Source organism: Chlorocebus sabaeus, chromosome 10 (genome assembly GCF_047675955.1).
Source record: "Chlorocebus sabaeus isolate Y175 chromosome 10, mChlSab1.0.hap1, whole genome shotgun sequence".
NCBI lineage: Eukaryota > Metazoa > Chordata > Mammalia > Primates > Cercopithecidae > Chlorocebus > Chlorocebus sabaeus.
The window spans coordinates 111,086,435-111,099,218 of NC_132913.1; the positions used below are offsets into that span (position 1 = coordinate 111,086,435).

General features: G+C 40.4%; 1 long non-coding RNA gene across 4 annotated transcripts in view; it reads left to right on the forward strand.

The window, feature by feature from the left end:
* Positions 1-450: 450 nt before the first annotated feature.
* The window catches only part of LOC119625286 (uncharacterized), a 108,130-nt gene continuing 95,796 nt past the window's right edge, over positions 451-12,784 (forward strand). For all 4 annotated transcript variants that reach the window (XR_012094324.1, XR_012094325.1, XR_005241417.2 and 1 more), the window contains exon 1: positions 451-701. This is a non-coding gene — a long non-coding RNA (uncharacterized lncRNA). The remainder of the gene's footprint in view (positions 702-12,784) is intronic.

The following is a 12,784-nucleotide window of genomic DNA, read 5'->3' on the forward strand; positions in this document are numbered from 1 at the left end:
GCTAGACTCTGTCTAAAAAAAAAAAAAAAAAAAAAAAAGAACCACCATGACTGATGGAAGTTTGAACTATAGCTGCAAAATCCGGCAAGATGGGTATGGACCTTGCTACATTCAGATTTGTTACCATCAACTCAAACCAAAACCACAGAGCTTTTTGAAAGGGGGTTGACAAGGAAGAGGTACTTGTTTAGGGACCCCTTTTACCTCATCTTGGCCCCACATAGGCCTGTCCCTCCATAGCTGCATCTCAAACCTCAGACCTTAGCCTGCCATGAGCACCAACCACATTGAAATCTCAGTTTCTTGAAGCCTTGCTCTCTGATAGAATCAATCTGTAATAATGACAGAACACGCTATTTGGGTAACCTTCCACTCATGCATTTATCCATTCATTTGCTCATTCATCAAATGTTTATTGAACTGATTGAATTATTCAGAAAGTAATGGTGCTGTGCTCTCTGCCCTCTTCGAGTTCACAGCCTAGTGGCTGGGACTGAGGGGTGCGGGGGTGGGCAAGTGAAGGAGGCATACGCATACACCCTTGATGGATAAAACAGAATAAAACATGTTTTCGACAGAGGCACAAGGAAAAGGCCAAGAGGGAAGAGGAGCAATTAATTCTCCAAAAAGTTCAAGACAGCCTTCGTGGATATAGTGACATTTGAACAAGACCTTGAAGAAGCATTTCAGGAGGAAGAAAGGTGAGTAAGAACTTGCTCTCCTGAGGGAAAGGACTGAGCAAGATACAGACTGGGAAGGAAGGAGGTTCGCTGGGGGAAAGAGCTTGGTTTGCCACAAGGACAGCAGCCAACTTTACTGAAGGTTCACCTTGTTCCAAGCACAGGGCTAAATGCTTTACATTAATTAAAACATGCAATCCCTATAATAATGAGATAGGCACCCTCATTGTTCGCACTTTACAGAGTGGGCAACTGAAGGCCCCAAAGACCTAGCAACTTTCCCAACTTGGACGTTTATTAAAGTGAGGAGCAGAGACCCCCGCAGGTAGTCTGCCTTCCTGACCACACCCCACATTGCCCACGAGGATTGTGTAGAGAAAGTCAAGCAAGGCTGGAGTCTTGACAGACACTGCCTGGAATGCAGATGAGGGGGTTTGGGCTTCCTCGTCAAATTTTCTAAGGAAAGAAAGGAAATAAATGACAACAGGAGGAAAACAACTGGGGCAGCTGTGTGGAGAATGAATTTGCATCTTAATGAGAACATTTAATGCCTCAAGCCAGAGCTTCTAAAGAAGGGAAATTCAGACTTTCAGGTCTTCTAAAGAGGTTAGAGATTTCCAGATAAATGGAGGGCAGGCCCAGATCAGCTTAACGACCCTTCACACACCCTGGGCAGGTGGTTCTCTACTGGATAGGAACCCACCCCACCCCCGCTGCCAAAAAGTTATCTAGATAAGAACAGAGAAACCTGCATTGTTTTGACCCAAATCCCACAGCTCGAATGTGGCTGAACAGAGGTCCAGGTACACTTCTCTATCTCCGAGTCCTGCGTTTCTTCCACAGTATGGTCCAGGTTTACACGCCCCAGTATTTAAACCAGCACGAGTGCACCAGCAGACTGCCCCACAGCCACACCTCCAACCTCTCCCATCTACTTCAGCTCAAGGAAGGAGCACAGCCAGCCCTGGAGGAGCTGCAGCTCAAGATGTTGATGCTGCAAACAGGGAGACGCTGTGGTCAACCTTGACTGTCCTCCCAAACTACTGAAGGCGCAATCCCCCGCAGTCTGGCTCTACCTCCCACTCTCATTGGGCCTTTTTCTTTTTCTTTTCTTTCTTTTTTTTTTTTTTTTTTTTTTTCTTCTTTCTTGTCTGCAAAGCTTAGACCAAAGTAAGTAATCTAGAAATATCCAGAAAAGAGTTAATTAAAACAACTCAGGTTGAGAAGGCAGATGCAGAAGATCAAGGCGCTTCTGAAGTTGACGCAGGACTCTAACAGGGAGAAATGAATCTCAAGACCGCTGTGGGACATGTGCTCCCGCAACTTCACAACTGATCACTTAGAGCTATTGCCTTACACGTAATTGCTCCAAAGTAGGTGTTGCATTTAATTGCATTAAAGCCTTGCTAACTTGTTATTCGTGCAATTTTAAGGGGGAAAAAAGCCAGACCGATTTCAGCTCTGTGCTCCTCTCCATGCCAATCACTCATTCATTAGCTCCATTGTCTCGAGAGGAGAGTAAGGAGTACTTCCAGCAGAGCAGCCACTTTTCCTGGAGTCGTTCAACTTTCTGCAGATTTGATGAGAGTAAATCCCACTAGAATGTCCCTCCATTACCTGAGACCATGGCTACCTGAGCTGAGAGAGGAAGATTGGGGCTGTTAGATGGGAGTGAGGGATAGTCTTGGCTGCCAGCACACAGGCAGTCAGGAGAAGCAAATGCAGTCATACCTGGGTGGCAGCCTGTCTAGTGACACTTGAAACCAGGAATGTGGCAAAACTGGTGGTGCTCCTGGTGGCTAGAGAGATGGTAACAGGACCCATTTTTCCAGAGGAAGGCTCTGTTCGTATCTAAGTCAGGTGTGAGAATCCAAAAAAGTCCAACCAAGTGGGTTTTTGACCACTACCTGTTTAGAACCCTTGAATGGCCAGCTGTTGCCCTAGATTAACTCCCAGTCCGGATCACTGCCCCCGCCCCTCCTGCCGCCAGTCCCTGCAGGGCCAGGCTTTGCTTGTCTCCCAAGTCCTGCTCTCTTTCACTCTCATCTCCTCAATTATATGGGGCTTTCGACTGCCCCAGAACCTTTGCACATTCCACTGACTCTGCATGGAGTGTGGCTTCTTGCCCCTTCTACTTAGCTTCTAATCACAGTCTGTAGTCCTTACTTTACTCATCATTTCCTAACAGAAATTATCCCTGACACCCCAGGTTAAAGTAGGTTCCTTTTTCATAGACTCCCAAAGAACCTAATTTCTTACTGTATTTACTATAAATTGTTATTTTTTGCATTCTTGATGCTCTGACATTAGGAGCCTTGATCCTGGCGAGACTGCCCCTCCCAAGGCCAGCTGACCTCTACTCCCCTGTGAGCAGGCCTTTAATACACAAACCAAGAAATGCACAGCCCACACCTATAACTATCTCCTTTACCAAACTCTCAAGCCATGCCAACATTCTCCTACCCTAAATCATCCCAGGGCCAACTACAGGACAACCAGAGACCCCCTCTAGAGCTCAGACCCCCCAGATTATTCCAACTATCCAATCCCAAGCTTACTCAGTGTGCCTATTCTGCCTCACCCATTCCCTCCCATGAAAAGCCAATAAAGGCTCAGGGGCTTGCTCTGCCCTTCCCCATCTCTGCCTCTTGACCCATCCTGGCTCTCCCCGATATGGCCCTGCATAGCATGGCATGGTGTGGTGTGCCTCCTATTTCTAGGAATCAGTGAGTATAAACTTCTTCCTTCTTAACAATCATTTCTGTGTCTGCACATCTTACCATACTCATTTAAAACAAATACAGGGTGCACCTTAATACATGTACTCTCATAGGGCTTTCCTGGGTTATTCCTAGGATTTTTTTTATGTCTGACCCTCTAGATTGTAGGCTACTTGAAAGAAGGTTCCATATCTGTCAGTGCTGATGTGTGTGTGTGTGTTTTGTGTGTATGTGTGTGATGGAGTCTCCCTCTATCACCCAGGCTGGAGTGCAGTGGAGCAATCTCAGCTGACTGCAACCGGCACCTCCAGGGCTCAAGCAATTCTCCGGCCTCAGCCTCCCAAGTAGCTGAGACTACACGGGTGTGCCACCACACCCAGCTGATTTTTTTTTTTTTTCTATTTTTAGTAGAGATGGAGTTTCACCATGCTGGCCAGGCTGGTCTCAAACTCCTGACCTCAGGTGATCCACTCGCCTCGACTTTCCAAAGTGCTGGGATTACAGGCATGAGCCACACCCAGCCTATGCTGACTTTTATCCCAGTACCCAGCACTGGGGGGATACTCTATTAAAAAAAAAATCCCAGTGCCCTGAGGAGAACCAGCAGCACCGCACAGGAAAGGTGAAGTCGCGGCCTGCAGTCACAGACTAGATGACACAACTTGCGTGGGAACAGATCTGGCAGCCAGGTGGGTCGGTATCCAGCACTCCTCTAAGACAGGGGAGAGGCCAGGTGAATGACAGTCAGACCAGCTCTGGACTACATGGGCTGGAGAGAGAAGCCCAGTGCCAATGAGGTCTAGCTCACTCGTAGGCAGGTTAAAGACATCTGTGACTGGTTGAGAGGGTTGGTGGGGAGCTTGGAGAGACAGGGCTAGTCAAACTGACTGGTTAATCAGTTAGCATTTTAGCATACTCACCCTGAGAGAGCCTCAACAGGACACTCACTTTACTTGCAGATCTCTACCATGTAGACAACGTGAGGATCGTAAAATAACACATGAGGGAGGGGGCAAAACATGGGGATCCACCTGGCCAAGGAGAAAATCATGAGTGCTCAGGACCTTACTTTGACTACTTGTCTGGAAGAAGGACTCTGTGTTCTCAGCACACCTTTAGGATACTGAAGAGTACATCCATTGAAGCCCAAGGGCACTTAGAAACACAATCTGTGTGATGGTTGACATGGCTGTAACTGTAAAATAACAGCAGTGATAGCCAACCCCCAGGGCTTAATCACAGGATGCCCGAGTGTCACTGTTTCTTCTCGCTTTCTCTTTAAAATGCGTCACAGAAGCTAATCATACATCCTGAGCATTGTGCTGGAAGCCTCTGCTCTGCTCTCTGACACAAGCATGTCCAATTAGAAGCCCAGCATCCAGCACCTCTGACCCTATCCGTGGGAGGCAGACTCCTGAGCCCTGGATTCTATTTCCAGCCTCTGCAATGCTGAGCCGGGTGAGGTGACGCATCACCTCGCCTGGTGTTTTCTAATTGACAGCCTGAGAGCATCACATCAAGTGTTCCTTCCTCCAAGCCCAATTAAGTAGTTTCCTTCTCCCAGAAGGCAAGTTTTTAAAAATTCTCTTTTAACTCCATTCTCCACTCTCATTCTCCAACTCCTAACCATGTCCCCATGGGCAAGCACACTCATATGTTTAATGTGTATGTTTTTGCTTGCTTATATTCTTGCAAAATGGGCTTTGTTAGTCTGTGTGTGTGTGTATCTTTAATTTACGTACATTGTATTGTGTTAAATGTCTCCTTCCATTTCTTGTATTTTTGTAACTCATCACTATGCCGCTAAGGTTTATCCAAGTTGCCAGGTGTGAATCTAATCAGCACAGTGTAGGTATGAATGCCCCGTACCTTACTGGCCACTGACCCGGTGATGGCTGCTGCATTTGCCTCCAACACTGCCTCACTGCAAACACTGTTGCAGAAGGTATCCCTGTGTGTATCCATTAACATCTGTGCATATTCTTATTTTTCTAAATGCCAGATTGTTCTCCAAAGACTCTTGAGGGCTTCTCTATCCTCACATGCCCATCCTTGCCAACTGGTGGCATTTTCCAGCCTCCTACTTTTTGCCAAACTTATATGTGTAAAGTGATATATCGTTATTTTATTTTTCATTTATTTGATTACTAATGAGTTTGAACAAGCCTCCATATGCTTGAAGGCCTTTGGACTTCCTCTTCTGGTTAGTCTGTTTGTATCCTTTGACTGTTTTTCTTTTGTGGCTGATGCCTTGTAGAGTCTAGATTTAAATCCCTTTTCAGTTTTAAATACTTCAACCATTTTATCCCATTATGCCATCTATTAACTTTGCTTATGGTGTCCTTTGTTGAACAGAAATTTGCAATTTGGATATTATCAAAATAATCATTTTTTATCCTAAAATATTCATTTGAGGTTTTTTATTTTAAAAGATTTCCTCTACCACTGTGTCACAAAAATATTCTATATTCTTTTGCTACATATGAGGTTTATAGTTTTACTATCTTTATTTAGGTCTCTAATCCCTTTAAAGACCTATCTCTGGTTGTGGTATGATTAGAAATCCAGTTTTATTTTTCTCCTTAGAGTGAGCCACTTTTCCCAATCTCAACTGCTAAGTTGTCTGTCAATTCCCTATTGATCTGTGGTGTTACATGTATTGTACACAAAGTTCTGTATATTCATGGGCTCTCTCTCTACTCTCCATTGTATCCCATTGGTCTCTATTATCTGCTATTGAACATACGCTATACTTTTTTATTATAATGACTTTGTAGGTTAATTTCTGTAAAGGTTAGTATATACTCAATATTTTTAAGGCTAACTTGGATGCCTTGGATCTTCCTTCTCCCCAAATAAGTTTAGCAAGTTCTTTTTAAAGCTCAATGGGATTGATAAATGCTATTCTATTGAATGTAAAATTAATTTCATGAGAATTGATACCTTTACAATATCGTCATTATATCCAGTAAATGTCTCCATTTATTTATATAACTTTCAATGTCTTTAATTAAAGCTTGAAAGTGTGTCTTCTCGCATAAGATAATTTTTATATACCTTATGGATTTTGTTGCTGTTGTAAATGGTATCTTAATTTTGATGATATTATATTAGGTACTAGTATAGAACAATTACATTGCTATTTGGAGCTTAATCTCATATCTATAAACTTAATCCCTTTGCCAGTTCAAATAGTTTAGATGTTGTGATTGTTGGATTGTTTTATGTAGGTAGTTATATCACCTGAAAACAACGATGGTTTTATTTCTCTTCCTAAATCCCTATACTGTATCACTTTTACCTGGGCCAGGAGCCCGAGTACTCTGAAAACAGAAGCGCTAATATAGGGAATCCTTGTCTTTTTTTCCGACCTTAGACATAATACATATACAGCTTCTCTATTAGGTATAATATTTGCCACAGATTTTTTGGAGTATTATTTTAATTAGGTTAAGAAAATTCTTTTCTAATTCTAGTTTGTGAAGAGTTCTTATCACAAATAAGTTTTAAATCTCATGAAATGCTTTTGATACAGGGATTACAATAATCATAAGATTTTTCTTCATTAGTCAAATAATGTGGGTTATTTCACTGTTAGATTTTTATGTTAAATAATATTTACATTCTTAGGTAAAACCCTACTTGATCATTTTTAAAAATATGATATTATATTTGATGAGTCTATATTTTATTTAAAAATAAGTATTTTAAAATTTTTCTAACCTGCTTTTGTAGTCAAGATTATACTAGCCTCAAATAGGTTGGACTGTATTTGTCTTACTATTTTCTGGAAAAACTTAACATAATCTAGGGATCTAGTGTTCCCTATAGATTTATTGGAGTTCCATTAAGCCATCCATGCCTGAGATGGGGACAGAGAATGAGTGGGGGCAGCAAGGAAGTTTCTCTGATACTTATTGGTACATCAGTTTCTCTATTACTTTTTTTTTTACCTAAATTTTTTTATTTTTCCATAAGTTATTGGGGTACAGGTGATATTTGGTTACATGAGCAAATTCTTCGCTGGTAATTTGTGAGATTTTGGTGCATCCATCACCCAGGCAGTATACACTGCACCATATTTGTAGTCTTTCATCCCTCGCCCTCCTCCCACTCTTCCCCCCAAGTCCCCAAAGTCCATTGTATCATTCTTATGCCTTTGCATCCTCATTGCTTAGCTCCCACATCTCATTGAGAACATAAAATGTTTGGTTTTCCAGTCCTGAGTTACTTCACTTAGAATAATAGTCTCCAGTCCCGTAACTACAAATGCTGTTAATTCATTCCTCTTTATGGCTCTGTAGTATTCCATTTTATATATATATATAACAGTTTCTTTATCCATTCATTGATCGATGGGCATTTGGGTTGGTTCCATAATTTTGCAATTGTAAATTGTGCTGCTATAAACATGTGTGTGCAAGTATCTTTTTCAAATAATGACTTCTTTTCCTCTGGGTAGATACCCAGTAGTGAAATTGCTGGATCAAATGGTAGTTCTACTTTTAGTTCTTTAAGGAATCTCCTCCACACTGTTTTCCACAGTGACTGTAGGAGTTTACATTCCCACCAGCAGTGTGGAACTGTTCCCTGTCCACCACATCCATGCCAACATCTACTGTTTTTTGATTATGGCCATTTTTCCAGGAGTAAGGTGGTATCACATTGTGGTTTTGATTTGCATTTCCCTGATTATTAGTGATGCTGAGCATTTTTTCATATGTTTGTTGGCCATTTGTGTATCTTCTTTTGAGAATTGTCTACTCATGTCTTTAGCCCACTTTTTGATGGGATTATTTGGGTTTTTTAAATTATTATTACTGATTTGTTTGAGTTCTTTGTAGATTCTGGATAGTAGTCCTTTGTCAGATGTATAGATTGTGGAGATTTTCTCCCACTCTGTGGGTTGTCTGTTTACTCTGCTGATTGTTCCTTTTGCTGTGCAAAAGCCGTTTCGTTTAATTAGGTCCCAGCTATTTATCTTTGGTTTTATTGCATTTGCTTTTTGGTTCTTGGTCATGAAATCCTTGCCTAAGTCAATGTCTAGAAAGGTTTTTCCAATGTTATCTTCTAGAATTTTTATAGTTTCAGGTATTAGGTTTAAATCCTTAATCCATCTTGAATTGATATTTGTATAAGGTGAGAGATGAGAATCCAGTTTCATTCTCCTACATTTGGCTAGCCAACTATCCCAGCACCATTTGTTGGAAAGGGTATCCTTTCCCCAACTTTATGATTTTGTTTGCTTTGTTGAAGATCAGTTGGCTGTATGTACTTGGGTTTATTTCTGGGTTCTCTAATCTGTTCCATTGGTCCATGTGCCTGTTTTAATACCAGCACCATGCTGGTTTGGTGACTATGGCTTTATAGTACAGTTTGAAATCAGGTAGTGTGATGCCTCCAGATTTGTTCTTTTTGCTTAGTTTTGCTTTGGCTATGCAGGCACTTTTTATGGTTCCATATGAAATTTAGAATTGTTTTTCCTAACTCTGAAGAATGATGGTCATATTTTGATGGGGATTGTGCTGAATTTGTAGATTGCTTTCAGCAGTATGGTCATTTTCACAATATTGATTCTACCCATCCACGAGCATGGGATGTGTTTCCATTTGTTTGTGTTCTCCATGATTTCTTTCAGCAGTGTTTTGTAGTTTTCCCTGTAGAGGTCTTTTCACTCCTTGGTTAGGTAAAGTCCTAAGTTTTTGTTTTTGTTTTTGTTTTTGTTTCAGCTATTGCAAAGGGGTTTGAGTTCTTGATTTGATTCTCAGCTTGGTTGCTGCTGGTGTATAGAAGACCTACTGATTTGGGTACATTAATCTTGTATCTGAAACTTTGCTGAATTCTTTTATCAGTTCTAGGAGCTTTCTGGAGGAGTCCTTAGGATTTTCAAGGCAAATGATCGTATCGTCAGCAAACAGTGACAGTTTGACATCCTCTTTACTGATTTGGACGCCCTTTACTTCTTTCTCTTGTCTGATTGCTCTGGCTAGGACTTCTAGTACTATGTTGAAGAGGAGAGGTGAGAGTGGGCATCCTGTCTTGTTCCCGTTCTCAGAGGGAATGCTTCCAACTTTTCCCCATTCAGTATTATGTTGGTTGTGGGTTTCTCAAAGATGGCTTTTATTACATTAAGGTTGGTCCCTTGTATGCTGATTTTGCTGAGAGTTTTAATCATAAAGTGATGCTGGATTTTGTCAAATGCTTTTTCTGCATCTATTGAGATGACCATGTGATTTCTGTTTTTAATTCTGTTTATGTGGCATATCACATTTATTGACTTGCATATGTTAAACCATCCCTGCATCCCTGGTATAAAATCCAGTTGATCATGGTGGATTATCTTTTCGATATGTTGTTGGATTCGGGTAGCTAGTATTTTGTTAAAGATTTTGGCATCTATGTTCATCAAAGATATCAGTCTGTAGTTTTCTTTTTTGGTTATGTTCTTTCCTGGTTTTGGTATTAGGGTGATGTTGACTTCATAGAATGAATTAGGGAAGGTTCCTTCTTTCTCTATCTTGTGGAATGGTGTCAAAAGGATTGGAACCAATTCTTTGAATGTCTGGTAGAATTCTGCTGTGAATCCGTCTGGTTCTGGACTTTTTTTGTTGGAAATTTTTTAATTACCATTTCAATCTCGCTGCTTATTATTGGTCTGTTCAGGGTATCTAATTCTTCCTGATTTAAGCTAGGATGGTTGTATTTTTCCAGAAATTTATCCATCTCTTCTAGGTTTTCTAGTTTATGTGCATAAAGGTGTTCATAGTAGCCTTGAATGATCTTTTGTATTTCAGTGGTATCAGTTGTAATATCTCCTATTGTGTTTTTCAGTGAGGTTATTTGGATTTTCTCTCTTCTTGGTTAACCTTGCTAATGGTCTATGAATTTTATTCATCTTTTCGAAGAACCAGCTTTTTGCTTCATTTATCTTTTGTATTTTGTTTGTTTGTTTCAATTTCATTTAGTTCCACTCTGATCTTGGTTATTTCCTTTCTTCTGCTGGGTTTGGGTTTGGTTTGCTCTTGTTTCTCTAGTTCCTTGAGGTGTAACCTTAGATTGTCTGTTTGTGCTCTTTCAAACATTTTGATGTAGGTATTCAGGGCTATGAACTTTCCTCTTAACATCACCTTTGCTGTATCCCAGAGGTTTTGTTAGGTTGTGTCATTATTGTCATTCAGTTCAAAGAATTTTTTAATTTCCACCTTGATTTCCTCTTTGACCCAATGCTCATTCAGGAGCATATTATTTAATTTCCATATATTTGCATGGTTTTGAAGGTTCCTTTTGGAGTTGAATTCCAGTTTTAGTCCACTGTGGTCTGAGAAAGTGCTTGATATAGTTTCAATTTTCTTAAATTTATTGAGGCTCATTTATGGCCTATCACATGGTCTATCGTGGAGAAAGTTCCATGTGCTGTTGAGTAGAATGTGAATTCTGCAGTTGGATAAAATGTTCTGTAGATAACTGTTAAGTCCATTTATTCCAAGGTACAGTTTAAATCCATTACTTCTTTGTTGACTTTCTGTCTTGATGATCTGTCTAGTGCTGTCAGTGGAGTATTGAAGTCCCCCACCATTATTGTGTTGCTGTATATCTCATTTCTTAGGGCTATTAGTAATTGTTTTACAAATTTGGGAGCTCCAGTGTTAGGTGTGTATATGTATAGGATTGTGACTTTTCCTTTTGGACAAAGTCTCTTACCATTATATAATGTCCCTCTTTGTCTCTTTTGACTGCTGTTGCTTTAAAGTTTGTTTTGTCTCATATGAGAATGATTACCCCTGCTCACTTTGGGTGTCCATTTGCATGAAATGCCTTTTTCTACCCCTTTGCTTTAAGTTTATATGAGTCCTTATGTGTTAGGTGAGTCTCCTGAAGGCAGCAGATAGTTGTTTGGTGAGTTTTTAATCCATTCTGCATTTCTGTATCTTTTACCTGGAGCATTTAGGCCGTTTACATTCAATGTGAGCCTTGAAATGTGAGGTGCCATTGCATTCATCATGCTCTTTGTTGCCTGTGTACTTTGTGTTTTTTTGTTTGTTTTTCGTTTTTGCTTTTTAACTTATATGTGCGTTTTATAGGTCCTGTGTGATTTATGCTTTAAAGAGGTTCTGTTGTGATGTGTTCCTAGGATTTGTTTCAAGATTTAGAGCTCCTTTCAGCAGTTATTGTAATGGTGGCTTGGTAATGGCAAATTCTCTCAGCATTTGTTTGTTTGAAAATGACTGTATATTTCCTTCATATATGATACTTGTTTTCACTGGATACAAAATTGTTGGTTGATAATTGTTTTGTTTGAGGAGACTGAAAATAGGCCCCAATGCCTTCTAGCTTGTAGGGTTTCTGCTGAGAAATCTGCTGTTAATTTGATCAGCTTTCCTCCTTTATAGGTTACCTGGTGCTTCTGTCTCACAGCTCTTAAGATTCTTTCCTTTGTCTTAACTTTGGATAACCTGATGACAATGTGCCTAGGCGAAGATCTTTTTGTGATGAATTTCCCACATGCTCTTTGTTCTTCTTGTATTTGCATGTCTAGGTCTCTAGGAAGGCTGGGGAAGTTTTCCTCGATTATTTCCCCACATATGTTTTCCAGGCTTTTAGAATTGTCTTCTTCCTCAGGAACACTGGTGATTCTTAAGTTTGGTCATTTAACATAATCCCAGACTTCTTAGAGGTTTTGTTCATATTTTCTTGTTCTTTTTTCTTTGTCTTTGTTGGATTGGGTTAATTTGAAGACCTTGTCTTCAAGCTCTGAATTTCTTCTACTTGATCATTTCTATTGCTGGGACTTTCCAGAGCATTTCACATTTCTAAAAGTGTATCCAAAGTTTCCTGAGTTTTTGATTGTTTTTTTCTTTAAGCTATCTATTTCCTTGAATATTTCTCCCTTCATTTCTTGTATCATTTTTTGGATATCCTTGCATTGGGCTTGGCCTATCACTGGTCCTTCTGTGATTAGCTTAATAACCAACCTCCTGAATTATTTTTCAGGTAAATCAGGGATTTCTTCTTGGTTTGGATCCAAGAAGAACTAGTGAACTAGTGTTATTTGGGGGTGTTGAAGAACCTTATTTTATCACATTACCAGGGTCGGTTTTCTGATTCCTTTTCATTTGGTTAGGCTCTGTCAGAGGGAAGGTCTAGGACTGAAGGCTGTTGTTCAGATTTGTTTGTCCCATGGCATGTTCTCTTGACGTAGTACTCTCCCCTTTTCCTGTGGATGTGGCTTCCTGCGAGCCAAACTGCAGTGATTATGAGAGGTGACGCCAGCTGGACTTCCTGGGTCGAATGGGAACTTGGAGAACTTTTCTGTCTAGCTAAAGGATTGTAAACACACCAATCAGTGCTGTGTCTAGCTAAAGGATTGCAAAAGCACCAATCAGC